The sequence below is a fragment of the Kogia breviceps genome, chromosome 14 (genome assembly GCF_026419965.1).
Source record: "Kogia breviceps isolate mKogBre1 chromosome 14, mKogBre1 haplotype 1, whole genome shotgun sequence".
Taxonomy (NCBI): Eukaryota; Metazoa; Chordata; class Mammalia; order Artiodactyla; family Physeteridae; genus Kogia; species Kogia breviceps.
The window spans coordinates 29,246,409-29,269,583 of NC_081323.1; the positions used below are offsets into that span (position 1 = coordinate 29,246,409).

Below are 23,175 nucleotides of genomic sequence, written 5' to 3' on the forward strand. Positions count from 1 at the left end.
TACATCTGTGTGTCTTTGTGTGTGTGTGTGTCTTTGTATATGTGTGTCTGTGTCTCTGTGTGTCTGTGTCTTTGTGTGTGTGTGTCTTTGTATGTGTCTTTGTGTCTGTCTGTGTCTTTGTGTGTGTGTCTCTGTATGTGTGTCTGTGTCTTTGTGTGTGTATGTGTCTTTGTGTACGTCTGTGTGTATTTATATGTACGTGTCTTTGTGTGTGTGTGTCTCTGTGTGTGTCTTTGTATATGTGTGTCTGTGTCTGTGTGTGTCTGTGTGTGTCTTTGTATGTGTCTTTGTGTCTGTGTCTTTGTGTCTGTGTCTTTGTGTATGTGTGTGTCTTTGTGTACGTCTGTGTATGTTTATATGTACGTGTCTTTGTGTGTATGTGTCTTTTTGTGTGTGTGTCTTTGTGTGTGTGTGTGTCTGTGTACATCTGTGCGTCTTTGTGTGTGTGTGTGTGTTTAGAATACAGCAAGTACACCAACCAAGGCATAGGAGACAGCAGTACTAGGAGCCCATAAGACTTTGAGGGCTGTTCCACAGAGAAATGCTGTCCAGTAGAAATATAATGTGAGCCACATGTCATTCTAAATTTTCTAGGAGTTACATTAAAAAATGTTAAAAGAAATAGGTAAAATGAATTTTAATAATATATTTTACTTAATTCAATGTATTAAAATATTTCAACATGCAGCGACATTAGTGAAAAATGGGTGCTGGAAGCAACATTGAATTCTAATTTGCTTGTGTGGCAAGAGCACCGGCCACCTACAACTATAGCCTGATGTTAGGAGCACGGTAACTATTGAGATATGGCTGGGGATAGCAAACCCCCTTTTCTGTGAGGCCAGATAGGTTTATCAGCCTCCCTAGTATACTATTTTGTTAAATCCAAGTTGGAAATCTATGCCAGAATGCTAAAACTCAGTCAACAGGTATTTATGCAAATGCCTACTTCATGCTCCATACTGTGCGATGCACCAGGGTATATGGACGAAGGAAAAATTAAGACCAGCACCTCTGCACACATTGAAATGGTGTAATTAAGCTCTAAAAGCTCTGAGTTTGGGGGTCCACAGTGTAATAACTTCAGGATATTTCAAGTAGACAAAATGCTGCCTGATAATATAGATGTGAAATCATGGTTAGTGGGCAAAGCAGAACATACACAGACATATGTGCACACTGAGTGGACGGACATACGAGTTTGGCCTTTCCTGTTTTGTCAAATGAGAGATTGGAGTATAATAAAGATTTTCAAAATGGGCATCTGTAAGTGTGGACTTATGCTCAGGGGTTCATGTATCCTCTTTGGGAATGTTTGAAGTGTGTTTTTATTTTAAGGATAATGGTTCATAATTCATCTAACTATATTCTGGGTCATCTAAGGCAATGTTTATCAAACTGTGGGTCATGACTTCTAGTGGACTAGTGGCTTATGACTCATTAATGGGCATGTCCCGCATTGCTTTCCATAAAAGTGAATGGATGGGAAAACATCAGGATGTAAGAGTTAGGTACTGTTTTATAAAATGTTTGTTTCTGTGTTGTATGTGTGCGTGTAGGTCTGGGTCATGATGTGAACTGTATTACTGTGGGCTGACGTCCAAAGAGATTGAAAGCCATTAATCACTAGATCACTGGTTCTCAACCTTCACTCAACATTGGAATCACCCAATGGGCTTTGAAAATTAAGACTGTGTGGGTCCATCCCCAGAAATTCTGCTGTAATTGATTTCAGGTGTGACCTGGCCATGGGGCTTACTTTGTTGCTTAAAACTTCTTAGCTGTGCAGCCAGGGGTGCGACCCTGGCAGGGGTTGAGCCTTGAAGCCAAGTCTTGCCAGGTAATTTCAGTCCTGCCTCTGGTTTGTGTTTCTTTAATTTGCCTTGGGGCCAAGTCCTCCCACAGATTGGAATGGTTGGAGGGTAGGAGGAGGGAACAGGGGGGCTGAGGGCACAGATGCTTTGCCCCAGGTGAAGGCAAGTGCAGTCTAGGGGGGCAAGTGGATGAAGTTCACAGAGGTTCAGGCAGAGACACATGGGTTGGGGTGAGGAGAACGCAGAGAGTGGAAGAGAGGTTGGTATCATCTGAATCGTGTGAGGAGTTTCACCTGCTCTTCCCCTCGGAGTCTGCGATTTCCCCAGGTGGTCTGTGTGTGGGTGCCTCTCCATACAGCAGCTTACCTTGAAGGGTGACCCTTGACTGATTCTCTTCTGTTAGCCCTTCCCTCACAGAAGATGCAACTCCACTATACTCACATCACAAGGGACGAGTTTCAGCAAAACAACATCATCTCTTACATTAAATTAATCTTGTTACTTCTAATCGTATTGGTTACTTTCTTGTTCTTATATAATTTTTCATAGTGCTTGGCTTTATAATTGTACAAGCTCATGAGAATAAGGTATGGATACCTCGTTATTTTATTTGTCCATACTTAATTAACATTATAATAGAAACAGTATAATGGAGGAAGCACTGGATTTTTTTGTGCCTTGAAAGGATAAGCTTCCTCTCCTCACTGGGCCCCTTTGCTCTGTGTGACTGTGCAGCCCACCTGGATACAGTGGCCAGTAAATTAACCCAACCTCTTATTGATCTATTAGCAAAGATCAGAAGACATTGTGTAGTGTAATGGGAATAAAGACAAAAATAAACAAATGGGACCTAATTAAACTCAAAAGCTTCTGCACAGCAAAGGAAACCATAAACAAAATGAAAAAACCCACAGAATGGGAGAAAATATCAATATTTGCAAACGATGCAACTGACAAGGGATTAGTCTCCAAAATTTACAAACAGCTCATGCAGCTCACTGTCAAAAAAAAAACAAACAACCCAATCAAAAAATGGGCAGAAGACATACAGATGGCCAAGGGGTACTTGAAAAGATGCTCAACATCGCTAATTATTAGAGAAATGGAACAAAACTACAGTGAGGTATCATCTCACACCAGTCAAAATGGCCATCATCAAAAAATCTATAAACAATAAATGCTGGAGAGGGTGTGGAGAAAAGGGAACCCTCCTATGCGGTTGATGGGAATGTAAATTGGTGCAGCCACTATGGAGAACAGTATGGAGGTTCCTCAGAAAACTAAAAATAGAACTACTATATGATCCAGCAATCCCACTCCTGGGCATATATCCGGACAAGATGAAAACTCTAATTTGAAAAGATTCCTGCACCCCAATGTTCATTGCAGCACTATTTACAATAGCCAAGACGTGGAAGCAACCTAAATGCCCATCAGCAGATGAATGGATAAAGATGTGGTACATATATACAATGGAATATGACTCAGCATAAAAAACAATGAAATAATGTCATTTGCAGCAACGTGGATGGACCTGGAGATTATAATACCAAGTGAAGTAAGTCAGACAGAGAAAGACAAATATCATATGATATCCTTTATATGTGAAATCTAAAATAATAATAATAATAATACAAATGAGCTTATTTACAAAACAGAAACAGACTCACAGACATAGAGAACAAACTTATGGTTGCCGGGGGGAGGGGTGGGGGAAGGATGGATTGGGAGTTTGGGCTTGACATGTACACACTGCTATATTTAAAATAAAATGCCTTGGGCTTCCCTGGTGGCGCAGTGGTTGAGAATCCACCTGCCAATGCAGGGGACACGGGTTCGTGCCCTGGTCCGGGAGGATCCCACATGCCGCGGAGCAGCTGGGCCCGTGAGCCATGGCCGCTGGGCCTGTGCGTCCAGAGCCTGTGCGCCGCAACGGGAGAGGCCACAGCAGTGAGAGGCCCGCGTACCACAAAAAATAAATAAATAAAATAAAATAAAATGCCTTTCCATGAAAACAGAAAAAAATTTTTAAAAAAAGAAGACTTTATAAATGATGTAAATGGAGCTTGAAGCTTATTGGGATTATTTTTCAGTAACCCTATCTACATGTGAAATAGGGGTTCAGAGGAAAATCTGAATTAAGAAGGAACGTGAGATTTAAATTATTATTAAAAAAAAAAGTGAGGATGATGATGACAGTGACTGATGCTGGTGATGGTGGGTGGAGGTTAACATTCATTGAGCATTTGCTAAGTAACCTGAAACGGGCCTGTGCCTTCCATGGTTATTGTACTTGATCCTTAGAACAACTCTTTGAGGCAGGTGCTATTACAATCACCCCACTTTACACAGAAGGAACCCAAGTAAGTAACAATTAAGTAACTTGTCTGAGAGATTCAACTGGGATTCAAGACCAAATATGTTGCCTCCAGGCCTTAGAGCTGAGTCTTCTCAAGTACATGGATAGGGCAGGGAGGCTATTCCAGGCCAGAAAATGTGAACCCAGGGAATGAAGGAGGGGGTATGTGTGCCATGTGCTGGGGAGGGTACCAGGGGAGGTGCTGGCAAGGAGGTCAGTGTCCAGTTATACAGCCTGGCGGAGCAGTGAGACCATGCAATACTGATGAAAGAGTTTTAAAAAAAAGGATGAGTTCATCCTTTTATACTGATGTAGGAACCCTGATAAGACATCCTGAGAATGGAACAAGCAATGTGCAGGACGACACATAAACATTTATTTAGAAAAGAAACGTGTGTGTGTGTGTGTGTGTGTGAGAGAGAGAGAGAGAGAGAGAGAGAGAGAGAGAGAGAGAGAGAGAGAGATTGAATGTTTGCACAGAATTGATCTGGAAAGATATCCTTCCAAGTTCTGACAGTGTCCACGTGTGCCAAGGATGCAGGATGCAGGTATTAGTGGTGACGGTCCGAGGAAACTTGAGCTTTTTTAAATTTAATTTTTATTTTATATTGGAGTATAGTTGATTTACAATGTTGTGTTAGTTTTAGGTGCACAGCAAAGTGAATCAGTTATACATATACATGTATCTATTCTTTTTCAGATTCTTTTCCCATATAGGTTATTACAGAGTATCGAGTAGAGTTCCCTGTGCTATACAGTAGATCCTTGTTGATTATCTGTTTTGTATGTGGTAGTGTGTGTATGTTAATCCCGAACTCCTAATTTATCCCTCCCCCACTTTGGTAACCACAAGTTTGTTTTCAAAGTCTGTGAGTCTGTTTTGTAAATAAGTTCATTTGTATCATAGTTTAGATTCCACAAATAAGTGAAGTCATATCATATTTGTCTTCTCTGTCTGACTTACTTCACTTGGTATGATAATCTCTAGGTCCTTCCATGTTCCTTCAAATGGCATGATTTCATTCTTTTTTGTGACTGAGTGATGTTCCGTTGTAGTTATGTACCACATCTTCTTTATCCATTCCTCTGTCAGTGGACATTTAGGTTGCTAAAGGAAACTTGAGCGTTGATCTGGCATTTATGTATTGTTTTCTGTTTGTTTGTAAGCAAGATGGCTGCATTCATGCACTCAGGTAATTCTGAAAAGGTGAGGGTGTTAAGAAAAAAGAAAAAGAAATGGAATCATTTGGGAATTTCATATTCTGTCCCATCTCCAAATCTTAGACTTGAAGGTTTCAGGACTGTTTACATTGTTGGAGCTGAGGTAATGCAAGGGCGAAAGGAACAAATTGTCCCTGAATTCATGGGGAAGACAGCATCCTTGCTGATTAGTTCCTTTTTTAACGTGGAAGTCTATCTGGAGTTTTAGAAATCTGAGCATCAGCACAGGGGTGTAGAGAACATTGTGGTGAAGCAAGTCCCCTCTTGCGTTGCCTGGCCCAGAGGTGGGAACGGGGATAAAAATAGGAAGAAAAGACCCTTCGAGGTACAGTCTGCCCTCCACATCCGTGGGTTCAGTTTCTCGAAATTTCTTTCCGAGGGGGTTGAATCTGCGGATGCAGAACTTCCAATATGGAGGCCGATCGTATTCACGTACTAGATACACCTCCATTTTAATTTTTTTATTTGTTTTATTTTTATTGGAGTATAGTTGCTTTACAATGTTGTGTTAGTTTCCTCTGTACAGCAAAGTGGATCAGCTATATGTATACATGTATCCACTCTTTTTTAGATTTCCTTCCCATTTAGATCACCGCAGAGCACTGAGTAGCATCATTCTGTGTGCTATATAGCAGGTTCTCATTAGTTATCCATTTTACGTACAGTAGTGTATATATGTCAGTCCCAATCTCCCAATTTATCTCCCCCGAGGCATGCTATTCTTGCTGAATGAAAGCCTGGCTTCTAACTTTGCCAGATATGAGAACCAGGAGAAAAGACATGGAACCTTGGAAAGTGAAGATAAAAAAATTTTTTTTATTAAAAAAATTATTTTAATTGGGAGAAGAAACTTCACAGCCACCGATGTGTTCACAAAGGGGAGAACGATTGTTAGCATTTGACTAAAGGCCTCCAAGTACAGTCAAATATAAATATTTATTGAGTAACCCAGCCCAAGGCATGGAGCTTAATAACAGGAACTTGGACGTCGTGGGTTTTGGTATCCACAGGTTCTGGAACCGACACCAAGGATGACTGTGCCCTCACCTCTCAGCACCCCCTCCCAGCCAGGTGAAGGGCAAGTCCCCGTGTGGTTTTCATGGCATTTTAAAAATGCGTACAAATGCTAAGTGGCCAATTCTGTGTGTTGCAGATGGATAAAGGACATGTGGACTTCTGAGCTGCCGCCGGAGAAGATAACAGTTCAAGCCCTCCAGGATGCTGGGCAGGTGGGGGCTGGAGTGAGAGATGCTGGCGTGAAGGGTAAGTGTCAGCTGAAGCCCAGTGTGCCGCGGCCTGGACTCTGGTTTCCAAGTTCCTCAGTCTGCGGGGATACGGTGTGCTCTGGCTTGGTGCGCTGCCGTGGATGTGACCTCTCTCTGACAGAGGATCAGGGAGGATGCTTGCCTGTTTCCTGGTACCTGAGGGATTCTGTTATCATGCAGTGGCTGCAGGGCCCAACCAAGATGAGGACAGCTCAGGAGCCCCAGAGCGTGAACTGTAACCGCGTACCTTTATGGAGCGCCAACTGCGTGGCAGGCCCCAGCGCTTTAATGCATTAATTCATTTCATTCTCATCTTAGAGCTGGGCCACCAGGAGCGCAAAGAACCTGGTTGATTACTGAGAGCATATGGTCCTGATGGTGGCCCCATCCCTCTTTCTCCTTCTCATACATCCCCCACTTGCCTTTCTCCCCATGCCTGCTTTTCATCTATTTTATTTTTTTTCATGGAATCATAGATCTCTGTATGAAAGGGACTTAGCATCAGAGGGACGTCAGCATAGGTCACCGTGGCAGATCATAGTTTCCCTAAATGGCCACGGTGGTATCGCTGCTCTTCCAGAACCTTGCCGGGTCCCCTCAAGCTAGGAGGTCTGCTTTCCCTCCTCTTGAGTCTGGGTGGGACTTGGCGACCACCTTCACAGGGAAGGCGGCAGAGGTGACACTGAGTGACCTCAAAGCCAAGATCAGCAAAGCGTACGTGGCTCCCAACCGGCGCTCACGCTCCGGGCAGGGCTGCCTGTGAGAGCAAATGGGCCCCATGGAAAAGCCCCGAGTAGGGGTTCCAGCCGACAGCTCCTCCAGGGCCCCATTGACACGTGAGAGAGACCCGATGGCGCCAGCCCCCAGCCTTGGAGCTGCCCTACCGCTGCCGAGTGGAATGCAGACAAAGTGAACTGTCCCCGCGGAGCCCTGTCCCCACAGCAGATTCAGGAGAGGATGAACATCGTCACTGCTTGGTGCTCTCTCATTTAAACCCACCGCGACACCGTTGAAGGTAGATGTCATTCATTACACAGATTTACAAGTAAGAGGAAGGAGGCCGAGTCAGATTAAGTGACTCACCCAAGGCCACACGAGGAGCTGAGGTTGGAACCCAGGGCTCCCTGATGCCCAGCTTGTGAGATCCCCCCCCCCGCCCCAGAGCCCGTTCCTTCTGGACTGGGAGCTGGGGCCTTTGCTGCCCCTCAAACGCAGCGCTCTCAGAGAAGGCAGACCATTTGGAATAGGAGGACCAGAAAATACAACTTTGGAGAACTAGCTTTACATAGTTTGCTCTGACTCTCTTTCCTTAATCTGAATCCTAGTTAAACCCTGGGATCCTCCCTTAAACATACAGTCCTCTCGGGAAGCTGCCTGCTTTCCCTCCGAGAGCCTAGATTCATGGTATCTGCTCGTGTTACACGAGATTCATATCATGTGAAGCAATAATCATGTTTCTGTGTCATCCCTGTTTGACTTCAGGCTCCGTGCGGCCAGAGCCTGGTCTGTGTCTCCTATTTCTCATTTTTTAGCACAGACTCTAACCTGTAGTAGACAGTGAATAAATGCAAGTTAAATAAATACCAAAGAGCCATTAAGTGTGAATTTTCTTGAGAAGGATGATGGTAGCATATAAGGAAGTGCAAAATTCCAGGTATAAATACTGAAGTCTTATCTTGGTGCTAAAGATTTGTCTTTTGAGGTCAAGGTTTCTTTGTCACTTCCTTTGTTTCTTCTGTGAGATAAAACATCTTTGGGTTTCACTTTTATAAACAAAGAACTTCCACAAAATGCAACAGTAAACTAAACAATAACAGGAACTGGTAGAGCTCTGAGACAATATTTCTCAGTGGGTTGTTATTCAAGTGGAAGATATTTTCAGATGTGCGGGACTGGAGAATTGACTTTGGTATGAATGTTGAAATGTGACATGTAACTTCCACACTCATCGCGGTCGGCCTTTGCTCATAGTATCGGTGGCCTTGTGTCTTTCAACTTGAATTTAGTTCCATGTCTGCGTGGCATTGCAGCTGCTCCAGAACTGGGGACAGTTCTTCTCTCTACCTTGTCCAGAGTGTCCAACACTGGATCCTACGCTCAATAGGTGGAAGATCAGCAGGACCAGAATATGAGGATATTTGTTTCTTTTATTTTGGCCTCTGGGATCCTAGTTCCCCAGCCAGGGATCAAACCCTGGTCATGACCGTGAAAGCACCGAGTCCCAACCACTGGACCGCCAGGGAAGTCCCGAGGATTTGGGGGTTTTTATTAATTAATTTATTTATTTACTTTTGGCTGTGTTGGGTCTTCGTTTCTGTGCGAGGGCTTTCTCTAGTTGTGGCAAGCAGGGGCCACTCTTCATCGCGGTGCGCGGGCCTCTCACTATCGCGGCCTCTCTTGTTGCGGAGCACAGGCTCCAGATGCGCAGGCTCAGTAGTTGTGGCTCACGGGCCCAGTTGCTCCGCGGCATGTGGGATCTTCCCAGACTAGGGCTCGAACCCGTGTCCCCTGCATTAGCAGGCAGATTCTCAACCACTGTGCCACCAGGGAAGCCCGAGGATTTTGTTTTTTAAGAAGGATAAATGAATGCATGCAAAATGTTAGGCAAGTTTAAATCCTTAATCATCTTTTTTTAGTGCCTAATCTATCAGTCAGCTTCTGCTGTCTAACAAAGCCCCCAAAACTTAGTAGCTTCAAATAATAGCCATGGATTTAGTTCACGATTCTGCAGGTTGGAAGTTCAGGCCAACTGGGTCAGCTGGTCTAGCTGGGTTTTCTGGGCTCACTGGTTGGCTGGGAGCTGACAGGTGGAGGAAGCCTTGGCCCAGGTGACCCACCTCTGCTCTGCTCCCCTCCCCCCAGCAGGTTAGACAGGACTCCAAGAGGACACACGTGCACGGCTTCTTGAGGCTGGGGCTTGAGAAGGACACAGGGCTACTTCTGCCGCTTTCTGTTGGCCAGAGCAAGTCACAGGACAGTTCAGATCCAAGAGTTGAGGAGTAGGCTCCAGCCCTTGGTGGCAGGGTTTGCAAAGCCTGCAAGGGGCAGGCTCGCAGGGAGGGTGGAGAACTGTGGCCACTGCGGAAATGCACACACCCACTGAGATACGGTATTGTGCGGGGGACATTGGCAGCGCTACAGTGCAGGTGGTGGAAATGAAACTCCTTATGTGCTTTATAACTTATGAGAAAATGGAACTGGATTGAGAGGAGAGGCTAGCAGGAGAGGCTGAGATGGACACAGAAGAGAAGAGCCCTGGGTGCCACACCTCCCCACAATTCTTCAGCTCCCAAGTCTGGGAAAGGGGGTATTGAGACAGGTCGGGGGGAGGGGAGATAGAGGCAGAGCACAGGGTGGATAGTTGGTAGGTAGCAAAGAGGGTTTCTTTTCCTTTGCTGCAGTTTTCTCTCCCTCTGTATGCTGGGGGTGGCAGGCAGATCAGAGGTGAAGAGTAAGCAGCACCTTCACGTCTGAGTCAGCAGAAGGTGCCCTGCCTGGAATCCGGGGACAGCCTCAGTGCCGTCTGCTTCCTGCCCCTGAGGTTTCAAGTGCATGTGGTTTGTCTGATGGGTTTGTTTGCTGGAGGGGAGGGGAAGGGTCGAATGGTCTGTCTGATGCATCCCTTTTACCATGGCATTTCAGGGAGGCTTCACCTTGCACCCCCGGGCCCCAGCCTCCTGACATCTGTTTTGCATCTCTTTGTCACAGTGGCCCTAGAAGGCTGAGACTGAGTTATCATTGATTTACAAATGGGGAAACAGAGTGCTGAGAGGTTCAGGAACTTGCCTGGATCACACAGGTGGGCGGTGGCCAGAGCAGGGTTCGAAGCTGGGCTATGCTTTGGGTTCCACGGTGCATGGCCCTGAACACCGCCATGCTGTGTAGCCTGCAGGTCAGACAGAAACGGCTGCCCAGCCAGGTGTAATCGGGACAGCGGGGTGTCATCCCTTCCCCTCCCCGGACGCTGCTTGGAAGGAGGTCTGAGGTCTGAGGTCTGAGGACTGTGCTTAGGAAGGTGTCACCCTAGAGAATTCAGCAGCAGCAAGAAGCAGCTACCTGGGGGAAACCCCACCCTCCCCCAGGTAATCAGGAGCCCTGGGTGATCAGGGTGGGGAATTTCCAGCGCATCCATCTCCTCCCCTGGCAGAGTCCTGAGCCCCCACCCCACCCCCGAGGCCGGGTCTTAGCACCCTGATTCACAGCAGCCCAGGAAATGCTCTGGTGGGGGCTGGGCAAGCCTGGTCCTCTGCCCAAGTCCTCAGGCCCCTGCTGAGTCCGTTTGAAATATTCATCACTCAGTTCCTCCCAGTTCCTCTGGGAAGGGCTCGTGTGCCCCAGCCACGTGCTCCGAGGAGCGGGACCCCACCGGCATCTCCCCCCGGACGCCCCTCTTGTACCATCTCTAGTTCTCAGGCTACCCCTGCTCTCCATGCACAAGAACATCCTGAACCAAATACAGTCGATGGAGGATGCTCGTTTATGGCCCTGCTCATGGTTTAGTTAAAGGCAGTGCTGCCATCAGCTGGCTGGGACTTTTAAAGTGGTTTCATGAGGATGGAATGTGTTCCTTTTTCTTCATTCTCTTTTTTTCCTTTTTATTTTCCTCAGTCCTACCCATTCTTTCCAATAGGCGGATGCAGCTTGGAAGCCTGATGGTCATAAGGAGAAGCAAGAATTGCTTGAAAATAGTAGCATTTATTAAAGGCTTTGCCACAAGCCAAGTCCTGTTCCAGGCACGTTATGCTTTCTTTTCTCACAACAGCCCTGAGGGGCACTGGTTTTGTCCCCATTTTACAGATGAGGAAACTGAGGTACAGAGAGGTGAAGTCACCTGTGTGTCATGATGCCTGGCACATTCAAGTGCTTGATATTATTGTAAAATGATCTGTGTCTTAGTCTGAGTCGAAAATTCAGGTGCAAGGGTTTCTATGGGCAGTACAGAAGGGCATGAGGGGGTGCAGCTGGGGCAGGGAAGGGGGAGAGGCCATTCAGTGTGGGGCCTGAGCAGGTGTCTGCTGTGGGTAACCGGGGCTCAGTCCCACTGGGGACCTGTGACAGACCACGTAGGGGGCATCTGGGAATTGTCTGACCAAGGGACACGGAAGCTGGGGTGTTCCTAGCAAAATCGTGGGGACCTTTTGAAGCAATTGTGAATTTCATAATTATATCCTATAACTTGCCCCCATTTGTCCAGGGAAGGAAGGAAGGAGAACCTATTGTGCAGGATTCCCCTGGCTTGCTGTACTTCCCCTTGATTCTCTGCATCTTAACTCTTCCTGTGCAACAAACTGCCCCCAGATGCAGTGGAAAAATTAATAATAAGCGTCTATGTAGCTCCTGCAGCAAAGGTTGGCTGGGGCTTGGCTGATCTGGGTTAGGCTCAGCTGGTCAGCTCTGCTGACCTTGGTTGGGCCAACACACATTGGAGGGCAAGGGGAGTGGCTGATCCAGACTGGGCTCAGCTGAGTGACTGTTTCCGGCCCGGGTCCAGCTAGGCTTGGCATCTCGCCGAGGTCTGGCCTCAAGCCTGCTCCACCCTAGTGCATTCTAAGTCCAGCCTTACAGACAGCAGCAGCCCAGGGCAGCTCTTCTCATGACCAGGGGAGAGGCAGGGGGTGCAGGTGGAGACCCAGAGGCCTCTGCACTGCTGCTTCTATGTTATTGTATTGATAACGCAAGTCACACGGTCAAGCCCAAGTCAAGAGGCCAAGCGGTGAACTCTGCCTATCCTGGGGGATGTCTACTGTTGGCCTTGGTCAGGACCCAGAAGGCCCACTGCTTCTGCCTAACTGGGCAAATACAAGGTGAAATTTAAAGGCCTTTACCAATGGCAGTTTTGGTTATAACTCTGGGCAAAGCCTCAAATCTTTAATGATAGTCTAAGTTGTTATTAATGGGAGATGACGTGGTTATTAAAAGCTACACGGCCTCAGGTTGCAGAAACTTCTGGTAGCTCGGACCTTCGCCGGGGATAGCTGCCCCACCTGGTCCCACGGCTTTGCTCCTTGTGGACTTGGGAGGTTTCTGGGGTTGTCCGGCTCCCTCAGTGACAACCCACTACCTCCCCACAGCTGCCTAAAATGGTTTGACTCGGCATCAGCGCGTACTGGTTGCTCAAGTGTGTCGGACTGAAATAAGAGCAGCCAGTAGGATGAATAAGTTGTCAATTACATAGATGTGTACGTTTTCCTCCATTTTGGGAGAACGCTCTGAGTTCTGTGAAGATGTCATTTCTTTGCCTCGATCAGTACCGTGGCTCTCCTGCCTGGCACAAATACAGTTGAGCTGGAGAGGCGGCGATGCTTTTATGTTGGTTGGAATTAGATTTACAGGAATAGATTTACAGGACTTTTTCCCAGTGAGCATGGAAAAATCTTGCCACTTAATGCTTTTTGTGAGTTCTAAGTCATAAATAAAGCATTCTGCTGAGGGTGGCTTGACTGTTGTGTTCTTGGTCCTGTACGTCTTTCCAAACACTTGTAAGTTATTTATACTGTGTTCGCACGTTGGCCAAGCAAGTAAGACCTTGCTGAATGATGGCACCGTATCTGGCCCGACAGAGCTTTCTAATTAGCCCATCAATGCAAAGCATGCGCCTTATGAATGCTGCTAAAATGCCTGTGGACTCAGTGGCTTGTTTCTATCTTCGTGAATGCATAGTGATAAGGCAGAAAGTACCAGATGTGTGAACCAATTCGTGTGTCACTTCTGGGTGGGAAGGATGGTGGGGGAGTGGAGAGGTGAGACGAGAAACGGAAGCAGGTGTGTTCACAAGCACATGACCATTGTGGGCAGCTGGAGTCAGGCCCACCGGGGAGCTCTGGGAGATGGCAGTGACCTCACCTCAGAGTTGCTTCACCCAGGGAGTGAGGACCCTGGGGCATTATCCACCAACCCCCATCCATCATTGGTGAGGACCGTTCCAAGGGGCAATAGCTCTTTGGTCTTCCGGCCCACCTAGGCGTACCCCTGCCATCAGTCTTCAGATCAAAGAGAGCTGTGGGTACCAGGGGATGGATATTTTCGAGGAGCTAGGCAATTTGTGAATTTTTTAAAGAAAAGTAACATTGACCTTTCTTAAAGTCGAAAAAATGGCATGGATGGGAGGGCGGGTGCTGAGGGGGCATGGGTGAGGCACCCTTAGCATCTGCTATGGGTTGTGGCAGACAGTTTGAGGAATGGAAGGAGGGAATGCGTAGCTTTTAAATCTGAGCACAGCAGAAACTGAATCCCTCTGAGGCCTTTGGACGGAATGGGGAAAGGAGAACATTTTTTTTTTGCATGGCTATTTAATGTATTTCTATTTTGTCACCTCCATACAATGAAACGTTATACAACCACTAAAAAAGGTAGAAGAACTACTGTGATGATATGAAACTGTCTTCAAGCTACAGTTTTGAGTAGAGAAAAAGCACAATACAGAAGGATCTTTAGAATATGTTCCTATTTATAGAAATAGCTTTATTGGGATCTAATTTACATATCATAAAATTCATCCCTTTTAAGTGTACAGGTATGAGTGCTTTAATAAACTTTTACAGTTTTCTAGAAATGTCATGCAAGTGGCATCATACACTGTGTGGTCTTTTGTGTCTGGCTGCTTTCACTCGGTCATCCGAGTTTGTAGCATGTCAATAGTTTGTTTCCTTTTTACCGTGGAAAAGTATTTCATTGATTGGATATATCACTTTTTGTTTATCCATTCCACAGTTGATAGACATTTGTGTTGATTTTAGTTTTATTATTATGAATAATGCTACTATGAACATCCACATACAAGTCTTTATGTGGGCATGGATTTTTATTTCTCTTGGGTAGGTACTTAGGAGTGAAATCTCTGGGTCATATGGTGAGTATTTGTTTAGTTCTTTAAGAAACGGCCAAACTGTTTTCCGAAGAGGCTGCTCCGTTTTACTGCATTCCCACCAACAATGGGAGCTTGATTTCTTCCTGTCCTCACAAACAGTTGGTGTGGTCAGTTTTTTTTTGATGTTCTCCACTCTGATAGAAATATAGTCGCATCTTATTGTGAGTTCAGCATTTCCCTGTGACTAAGGATGTTGCGTATCTTTTCGTGTGCTTATTTGCTAGTGGGTTATCTTCCTTGGTGAAGTGTCTGTTCAAATCTTTTCTTATGTTTGTGTTGAGTTCTTTATCTTCTATTCACTAGTAAGGGTTCTGGACTATTGCCATTTTTTTCTATAAGTCTGAAATTATTTCCAAATAAAAAGTTTAAAAAAATGTCTAACCCCCATCACCCTCCCCATGCCCCTTCAGGATGGTACACCCAGGAATTGTTTCAGCGTGGACGTGCTCGCTAAAATAATCCAAGGGAAGGGAGATATCAGACTTTGAACCTTTGGCCAGAAGGAGTCATTGTCTGGTAACGACACAATGGCTCTTTACTAAATCAAGACATACTTCCTTGACCACTTTTTCACTCTGAATGGGAAATTAGTGATTAAAGCATGTCCAGATGTTGGATAAAGGAACACATGATAGAGCTTATTAATATCTCCCTTCCTCTCCTTACTGTGGAAGTTACTCAGCCTCCTCAGCCTTCCCCTTCACGTGTGGTGTGGTCAGGAGGCGCCTGGTGGGCAGGTCACACGGTGGGTCTGGAGGGGTGGGCAGGGCTGGGCGGTCCCCGTTCTGGCCACGAGAGCACAGACAAACCTGTGTCCAGTGGGCCCCCCACCGAATCCCCTCCTTCTTTAGCTTCTCACATCATGAACGTGAACCAAATCCACGCCTGTAGCTAAAGGTACTGAATTCAAACAGGACTTAATGGGCTGATTTAGTCAACAGCAGAGAAAATAAGGATGATGAGGTGGAGAAGGAAGACCTTCCAACCCACTTGCCATCTCCCTGACGCCGGCCGCGTTGGCCTGTACTTACCGGCTTTCATTTTTCCAAATATTTAGCGAGTATCAACTGTGCATTGTTTCATTCATTCACTAAGTCTTTATGAACTCCTAACATGCCACTCCAAACTCAGCCACTGTTTGAGGCTGGGGGTAGGGATGGGAGGGGGGATTCGTAGTGGAGAAAAGGGACAAAGTGCTTTCGCCCAAGAGGCTTCCATTCTCTTGGAAGGAAGAAATAGATGGATGGACGTGGGAGAAACAGACAATAAATAATTAAGCAAATAAATACACAATAGATATCAGGTTATAATAAGCATTACAAAATGAAATAAAACACAATAAGGAGGTTGAGACAGATGGGTTCATAAAAATTCTGGAAGGATGTACTCCAGAGGATTAACAAATAGACCTGTAGTTTTAAAAAATTTACGTTAGTAATTTGTTTTCTAATTTTTCTATAACAAACTTGTACTGCTCTTTTTGGTAAAAAGGTTATTACAAATTTACCAAAAACATTAGATTTTAAGTCCATATGATTCATTGTGTCACTGGTGTCATAATTTTATAACCAAAAATATTGAAAAAATCAACTGGAAAATAATACATAGTCTTTATTGTCTGCAGTGTGGTTTCTGCATGTTTTAGGAATTTTGATATGTGGAAATATAAGATCAATAAATTATGGAAAACCAGACATGTTTATGAAATGCCTTTCTGATGGGTAACTTGGAATGATGAATGGTCTCTTCAAGTCTTGGTCAATTACAAATGTTGCTAAGTTAGCCAGAGAAGAAAATAGTAGCATTAAATGCAAGATGCAGGGACCAACCATTTGAGTCCCAAATGCTGCTTCTAATATTGTTTTGTTTTCACTGGCAAAGGGAACTGCAAATGTGTGTCCAGGAGTTCACACAGCAGAACATACAGTCTTTGGGTTAGCTTGGCCCAGGAAGACTCCCAGACTTGGAAAATCAGACAAAAATAAAACATTTTAAGGCCCCACCCAGACTCTTTGCCTGGGGCTCAGCTCCCAGGATCACGCATACATGTATGATTACGTTGCCCCTCCCTCCTTCCCTCCTTCTCTTTCGCCTCCTCCGTGCTTCCATATGACTGAGTCTGCCTTTTCATTGATTGGTGCCGCTTTCCAAAAAGGTGACATTTTGTCTCCTAATGTCACCACTGCTTATAACAACTGCTCACCACTTTGTCTCCTAACGTCACCACTGCTTATAACAACTGCTCACGACAACTCGTGTGGTCACACAACACTCCCACCCAAGACATCCGCCCAAAACCTTCCCACCCCACACAGTCAAGTCATCCCGTTTCTGGTCTAGGCTGACATTAAAATCCACTTAGGAATACATCAGATCCCATCCAAATAGTAACTTCATTGGATGGTTTGCAAGCTTGGTCATGTTTTTTTATAACTGATTCAAATTCATAGTTATCCATGTACGCACTGATAAAGAAACTCAAAATCTGCATCCATGCAAATTCTCTCTTTTTTTTTTTTTGGTTGTGTTGGGTCTTTGTTGCATTGCGGAGGCTTCTTACTGTGGTGGCTTCTCTTGTTGTGGAGCATGGGCTCTAGACGCGCAGGCTTCAGTAGTTGTGGCACGTGGTCTCAGTAGTTGGGGCTCGCGGGCTCTAGAGCACAGGTTCAGTAGTTGTGGTGCACAAGCTTAGTTACTCTGTGGCATGTGGGATCTTCCCAGACCAGGGCTCGAACCCGTGTCCCCTGAACTGGCAGGCGGATTCTTAACCACTGCACCACCAGGGAAGCCCCCGAAGCCCCCACATGGATTCTTAATTGGCTGTTACTTTAAGTTGGAGTTCCCTGGCTCTACTCACTGTTTCCAGTGGTTTCCTGTTGTTCCAGAGCGATTGATCCCAGTAGCTTTGAGGTTTCTTTTTTGTTTATTTTTTACTTCCTTGTTGATTGGATTCTAAGGAGCCCAACTGTCACTCCTTTGTTTTACATTCCTAGATCACTCATTCTTGAGAAATTAAAAGATGCTACTTGAGAGAAGGCTTATAATGAGTCACGAATTCTAGCTACAAAGATAAAGTACACTTTGAGCAAAAGTCAACATTTTAAAGTTTGATAGTATTCAACAAAAGTTAACGAAGGTATATAAAGGACTATTTGACATTGAGTGAAAAATAATGTATTGGTTCCTTTTTTCTTATAACAAATTCTAGCTTCACTAAAAAGAATTCATTTGTTTTTATATAACTGCATTTTGCATTATACTAGTTCAGTGTTGCCATAACTAAGTTTTATTAGGCTTTGTTTTGAAAATTTGCCTTTTTTTTCTTCTTTGGACTTTAAAAAGCATAAGTCACAGTGACACGCTCAGTGTGGCATTTGCTGATGCGTAAGAGTGCGTGTGGTTTTAATTTTTGGTTGTTTTTTCTCCCTCGACCTTTTCTTTCAGTTAATGTGAATCACATTGCATTTTCCACTCCTGAGCACTGATTATTGCCATCCACTTCCTCTGGAGCTCACCACACCACAAGGTCCTCTGGGAAATGGATTAGTCACAGCCGAGCCACAACCTTGCATGCCATGGTCGGTATCAGCTCCAACAAACGTGCCTTTAGGAGGAAGATGAAAACTGCTGTAGCGTCTTCCTTTGGGGAAGGAATAAGGTCTCAGTTTGGGGGTGTGTATGGCTTGTCACACTCCCTGGATTCATCCTTATAATATAACACACAGGCAGATTGTATATTAAGAAAGACAGAGATCTCATTTGGTTATGAAGCTTATCAGGCATACTTCTGACCTCAGGAAGCAGACATCAGAGTTGATCAGAGCCTCTTGCCTGTGGCACCTGCATAATGTTTGGGGATGGGCTGAATCTTAATATACTGATGTGATTTTGAAAAACTTGGAAGATGTTTATTTATCTCCAACATGTTTTTATCTAATCGACTTGAGTCTAATTTCAGAAATTTTCAAGCCAAAGGATTTTTCTCTATAGGCCAGACTTATAAGGACATTCCCAAGGTCACGCCTTAATCATATCAATAATTGTTGCTAGGTTTCAACTTCCATTTAGCATCATTGACTGACAGCTTGTGACCCCCTGTCCCCAGGTGTAGTTGCCATCTTCCCTCCATTAGGTATCACGTGACCTAAGGGTGATGTGGCTGTGGTCTCTATGGTCGGGAGAACTCTTTAATTTTCCTATTCAGAGTGAAGCCCCTTCAAGTTTGAGGAACTAGAGTAGCTGAAAAGCAGGGACCAGTGGTGAACCAGTTAGATAAACTGACCAAGGTGTCAGGAGATCACGTTCTGGTCTGAGCCGGGGGTGGCTTTGGGGAACTGTGTGTGCCCACCCTCGGCCTCAGTTTCTTTGAGTCTGTTAGCTTGTAGGGGGCAGAAAGGCCAACCCCAAAGAGCATAGCCAGGTGAGGACTGGGCACAGTGGCCCTGCCGTCAGAATGGGGTCACACAAACGAAAAGCCTGACCAAATATTAGATGAACATACAGAGAGTATAAGCCCTTAACCTTCACAGTAAAAAGGATCACCAGCTCTGTTTCCCTGAGACAGCGGAACGTTCGTCTGGAGATTCTGCTCTTGCCTGCCCTGTTGCTCATCTGGAGCTCAGGGGCATACAGAGCAGATTACCCTCCTGCTCAGTTAGAAGTTAAGGGTTGGCGCGTGGGTGAGGCAACCCCGAGAGCCACGCCCTACCCAGGCGCCGACACTGACCAGCCGTGAGGACTCGGGGAGGTAACTCAGCCTTCGGGCCTCACCTTCTTCACTGATGGAATCAGAGTAGGGCCTCTGTACCTGAAGGTCAGGAGTGCTGATGGAAGAGGACGCTGGGGACCCCGCTGGGAAGTAGCACCACAGCTGTTACCAGGGTCTGCAACGTCCAGGAGAGAAGCAGCACCCCGTACCCGCCATCCACATGCTCAGTGAGCTCTCAGCTCCCTGGGGCTGACAGCTCTCTCAGCTGTGACTTGCGGCACGTCCAGAAGCCCTGCTTGTTGCTCACATCATGGGTCACTAGCTAGCCTGAGCACTGGCCAGAAAGCGATGCAGGCATAGACACTAAGTCTTTCTCTGTCTGTCTTACTTCCCTCAGGATGATGATCTCTAGGTACATCCATGTCGCCGCAATGACGTTATTTCATTCTTTTTAATGGCTGAGTAATATTCCATTGTATATTTGTAGCGCATCTGCTTTACCCACTCATCTGTCGATGGACATTTAGGTCACTTCCATGTCCCGGCTGTCGTAAATAGTACTGCTATGAACACTGAGGTGCAGGTATCTTTTCGAATTAGAGTTTTCTCCAGATATATGCCCAGTAGTGGGATTGCTGGATCATATGATAGCTCTATTTTTACTTTTTTAAGGAACCTCCATACCATTCTCCATAGTGTCTACACCAACTTATTGTACCTTCCCACCAACAGTGTAGGCGGGAGTGTTCAGTTGTGATTATCTTGTCACTCCTGGCTGGTATGGGGAGGAAGAGCAGTTGGTGTCAATGTGATTCCAAAGTTTGTTCTCTTTAGCCTTTTGTTTATTTCATATTTTAGTCGTTTCACAGGACTTAATTTAGGCAACTTAACTGGACGTGGTATGAGCTGGTCCCAGAACATCGCTGCAGGTGATGCTGTCCTCTGATCTAGAGGAGCCCTCTGGCTTTACCTCAGATTTCATCCGTGGCATCCATTAGCCATCCCGCCTGTGCTAACGCTGTCTCTCCAACCCCTGGCCATGGGCCCAAGCTCCAAACTCATATCCAGCTCTGTCGGTCATCTCCACTTTGGTGACCCACGGTCTCTTCACATTCCACTGGTCTAAAGTTCATCTATTTTTGTTTCTCCCACTACACCTGCCATTTTTCTGGATGCCGTAATTTGGTGAATTCTACCACCTTCTACCCAAGTTTCCTACAGCAGGAACCTGAAACTTCTCTGGAATTCCCTTTCCCTTACCCACCTCCCACGTGTATCAAGTCCTGACCCCTTAAATATCTCTCACCTATATGCCTCTCGCTTAATATGCATGGATCATCCTCCCACTCCCCAACTTGGTTGGCCCCCGAAATGTCCTCTGCTGCAGAGGTATCCATTGGTGTCTTGTAATCACCCATAGGGTCAAATCTACATTTGTTTGCTTGGCCTGCAAGGTGGGCTGTTCTGTGCAACCCCAGTTCCCCTTCCACAGAACCCTTGGGGCTCTAGCAATACTGAGAAAGACTGGATTTATTGTCTTCCCAAAGCACTTGCTCACCCCTCGCTTCTGAATGGCGTTTCTCACCCTCTTTTCCCTGCCTGGAATCCCTTCCACTGCCTACTCATCCTTCCAGGCTCAACTCCGATGCTGCCTTCTTTGTAAAGAAATCCTGGTCTTTCTCAGAAGAACTTACACTTTCCATCTTCTGTTGCCATTGTGCTGGTCACAAATCTCAGGGTTGTTTTTTTTTTAACATCTTTATTGGAGTATAATTGCTTTACAATGGTGTGTCAGTTTCTGCTGTATAACAAACTGAATCAGCTATACATATACATACATCCCCATATCTCCTCCCTCTTGTGTCTCCCTCCCACCCTCCCTATCCCACCCCTCTAGGTGGACACAAAGCACCGAGCTGATCTCCCTATGCTATGTGGCTGCTTCCCACTAGCTATCTATTTTACATTTGGTAGTGTATATATGTCCATGCCACTCTCTCACTTCATCCCAGACAAATCTCAGTTTTAACAGTGATCTTGTTGTACATGTCTGCGTGCAGAGGGTAGTTTTTTTTTGGCCACTCTATGTGTGGCTTGCAGGATCTTAGTTCCCTGACCAGGGATTGAACCCGGACCCATGGCAGTAAAAACGCCAAGTCCTAACCACTGGACGGCCAGGGAATTTCCAAGGGTAGCTTTTTAATATGTCTGTTATCTCACACTGACAGCCTGGTGCATTGTAGATGCTCCACCATGTTTGTTAACTAGAAGAATGGTTGAATGAATCATCGGCCAAGATTCACCCATCCTCGGTGCATAGGTTGGGAAACAGAGAACTGGCAAGGTGGATGAAGGCTCATTCCTCTTCTGCAAGTTTATGGAGGATGTTTTCAGGCTACTCATGAATATGGTCGCCAGAACCTTTAGGCCCATGGAGTTTATTCTAGTCTGTGTTCAATCCTTTAAGATGCACCCACGTGTATTTTATTTCAAGGTGGCTCAGAGGTCTGAGCTTCCTGGGAGATTTGCAGACTAGAAATAGTGCAACACAGGTCCGGGGCCAGTCGACCAGTTCTCCAAGACTGAGGTGGTGGCGTGGAAACTGCCTAGATTTGACTAGTGGCAGCTCTGGTGGGGTAGCAGCACTATTTTTTTTCTCTTGGGCTTCCTGTGTTTTCTCAGAGCTTACAGATGAGTTTCTTATCATGAATCCAAAGAATGGCAAGAATGTTCAGGGGCTGGATCAATGGAATAGATGGAAGAGCCCGCATTAGTATGAAGAGACACGGGGAATAAGGAAATTTAAAAGCCAAGAATAGATTCTAAACTAATGTTCTGATTTGATCTATGAAGCTCTCTTGCTCGGGGCCATCCTTCCATGACCCTCCCTAGGCACCTTTATTGTAGCAGATACTGTGCCCACTGATCAACACTAATGAGAGAGACACATACACACAATTATAAATCCTGGATGCTAAACTACCACGTACATCCATTTGGATGAGAAGAATGACGTTTTAATTATTGATGGTCACTATTGCTCATGCTAATATATGCATTCTTATGGCTACATAATTTTGACATAATTTAACTTGAAAGTACTTTGTGTGCATTTAGTGTATTCTTTCTTCCCAATGTACTTTGTAAAAGGAAGTGGCTGTTTGCCCAAATACTTCTTAGCTTGGCCTAGGAACTTAGTAAACCATGCTTTAAAATTAAAAAAAAAAAATTCTAGTGATTGATAATAATCATTAGAATAGCTAACATATATTAAAGATGTACTATATTCCAGGCATTGTACTAAGAAGTGCTTTTCCATAGGTTATTTCACTGAATACCCACTTTACTGATGAGGAAACTAAGGCATAAGGAGACTAAGTCACTGCTCAAAGCTTCCCATTTAGTGACTCCCTGGGAGGGGGGACCCCTTCCCTGTTTAAATAGTCACAGACTCATAGCAAGGAGATGTTGCTGATTGTTGGGGTTTCTTATCTTAAAATCAAAGCTGACTGCTAGTGGACATGATAAGGAAGCAAAAGGTAGTGAAAATGTTCATGCTCTGAAATCTGGACACTGAGTTAAGTTGGATTCCCCCCCTGCATAGCTGTTTGACCTCTGAGCAAAAGTGAGTGGATGGTAAGCGGATGAACCTGCTTTGTTCCCTTCCCTCCCAGCAGCTGGGTGAGCACTGACTGAGTTAGTAATTGTATAAACATGCTTTGAAAGCTGGACCTGAGCAGGGTCCTGCTTTAGGGGCCTGAAGTAGGCTCGTTCCAGGTGACTCTTTCCTTTTGGGAAGAAGCCTAGGGTAGAGAACGAAGCGTCTAAGGCTGTTTCCTATCACCACTTATCCAAAGGGATTATGCCTCCCTTTGGTTGAACATGAGATGATTTTCGATGGACCAAAGATAAATCTTCTTTGAGCTTAGGGATTTGTTTTA

The 23,175-nt window shown here is 45.4% G+C and overlaps 1 protein-coding gene across 1 annotated transcript in view; it reads left to right on the forward strand.

Annotated features, from left to right (window-relative positions):
• Positions 1-23,175, forward strand: part of RIN2 (Ras and Rab interactor 2) — a 229,177-nt gene that overhangs the window by 35,958 nt on the left and 170,044 nt on the right. The window contains exon 2 of the mRNA XM_059038842.2: positions 6,548-6,657. The gene's annotated coding sequence lies outside the window, so the exon portion shown is untranslated. The remainder of the gene's footprint in view (positions 1-6,547; positions 6,658-23,175) is intronic.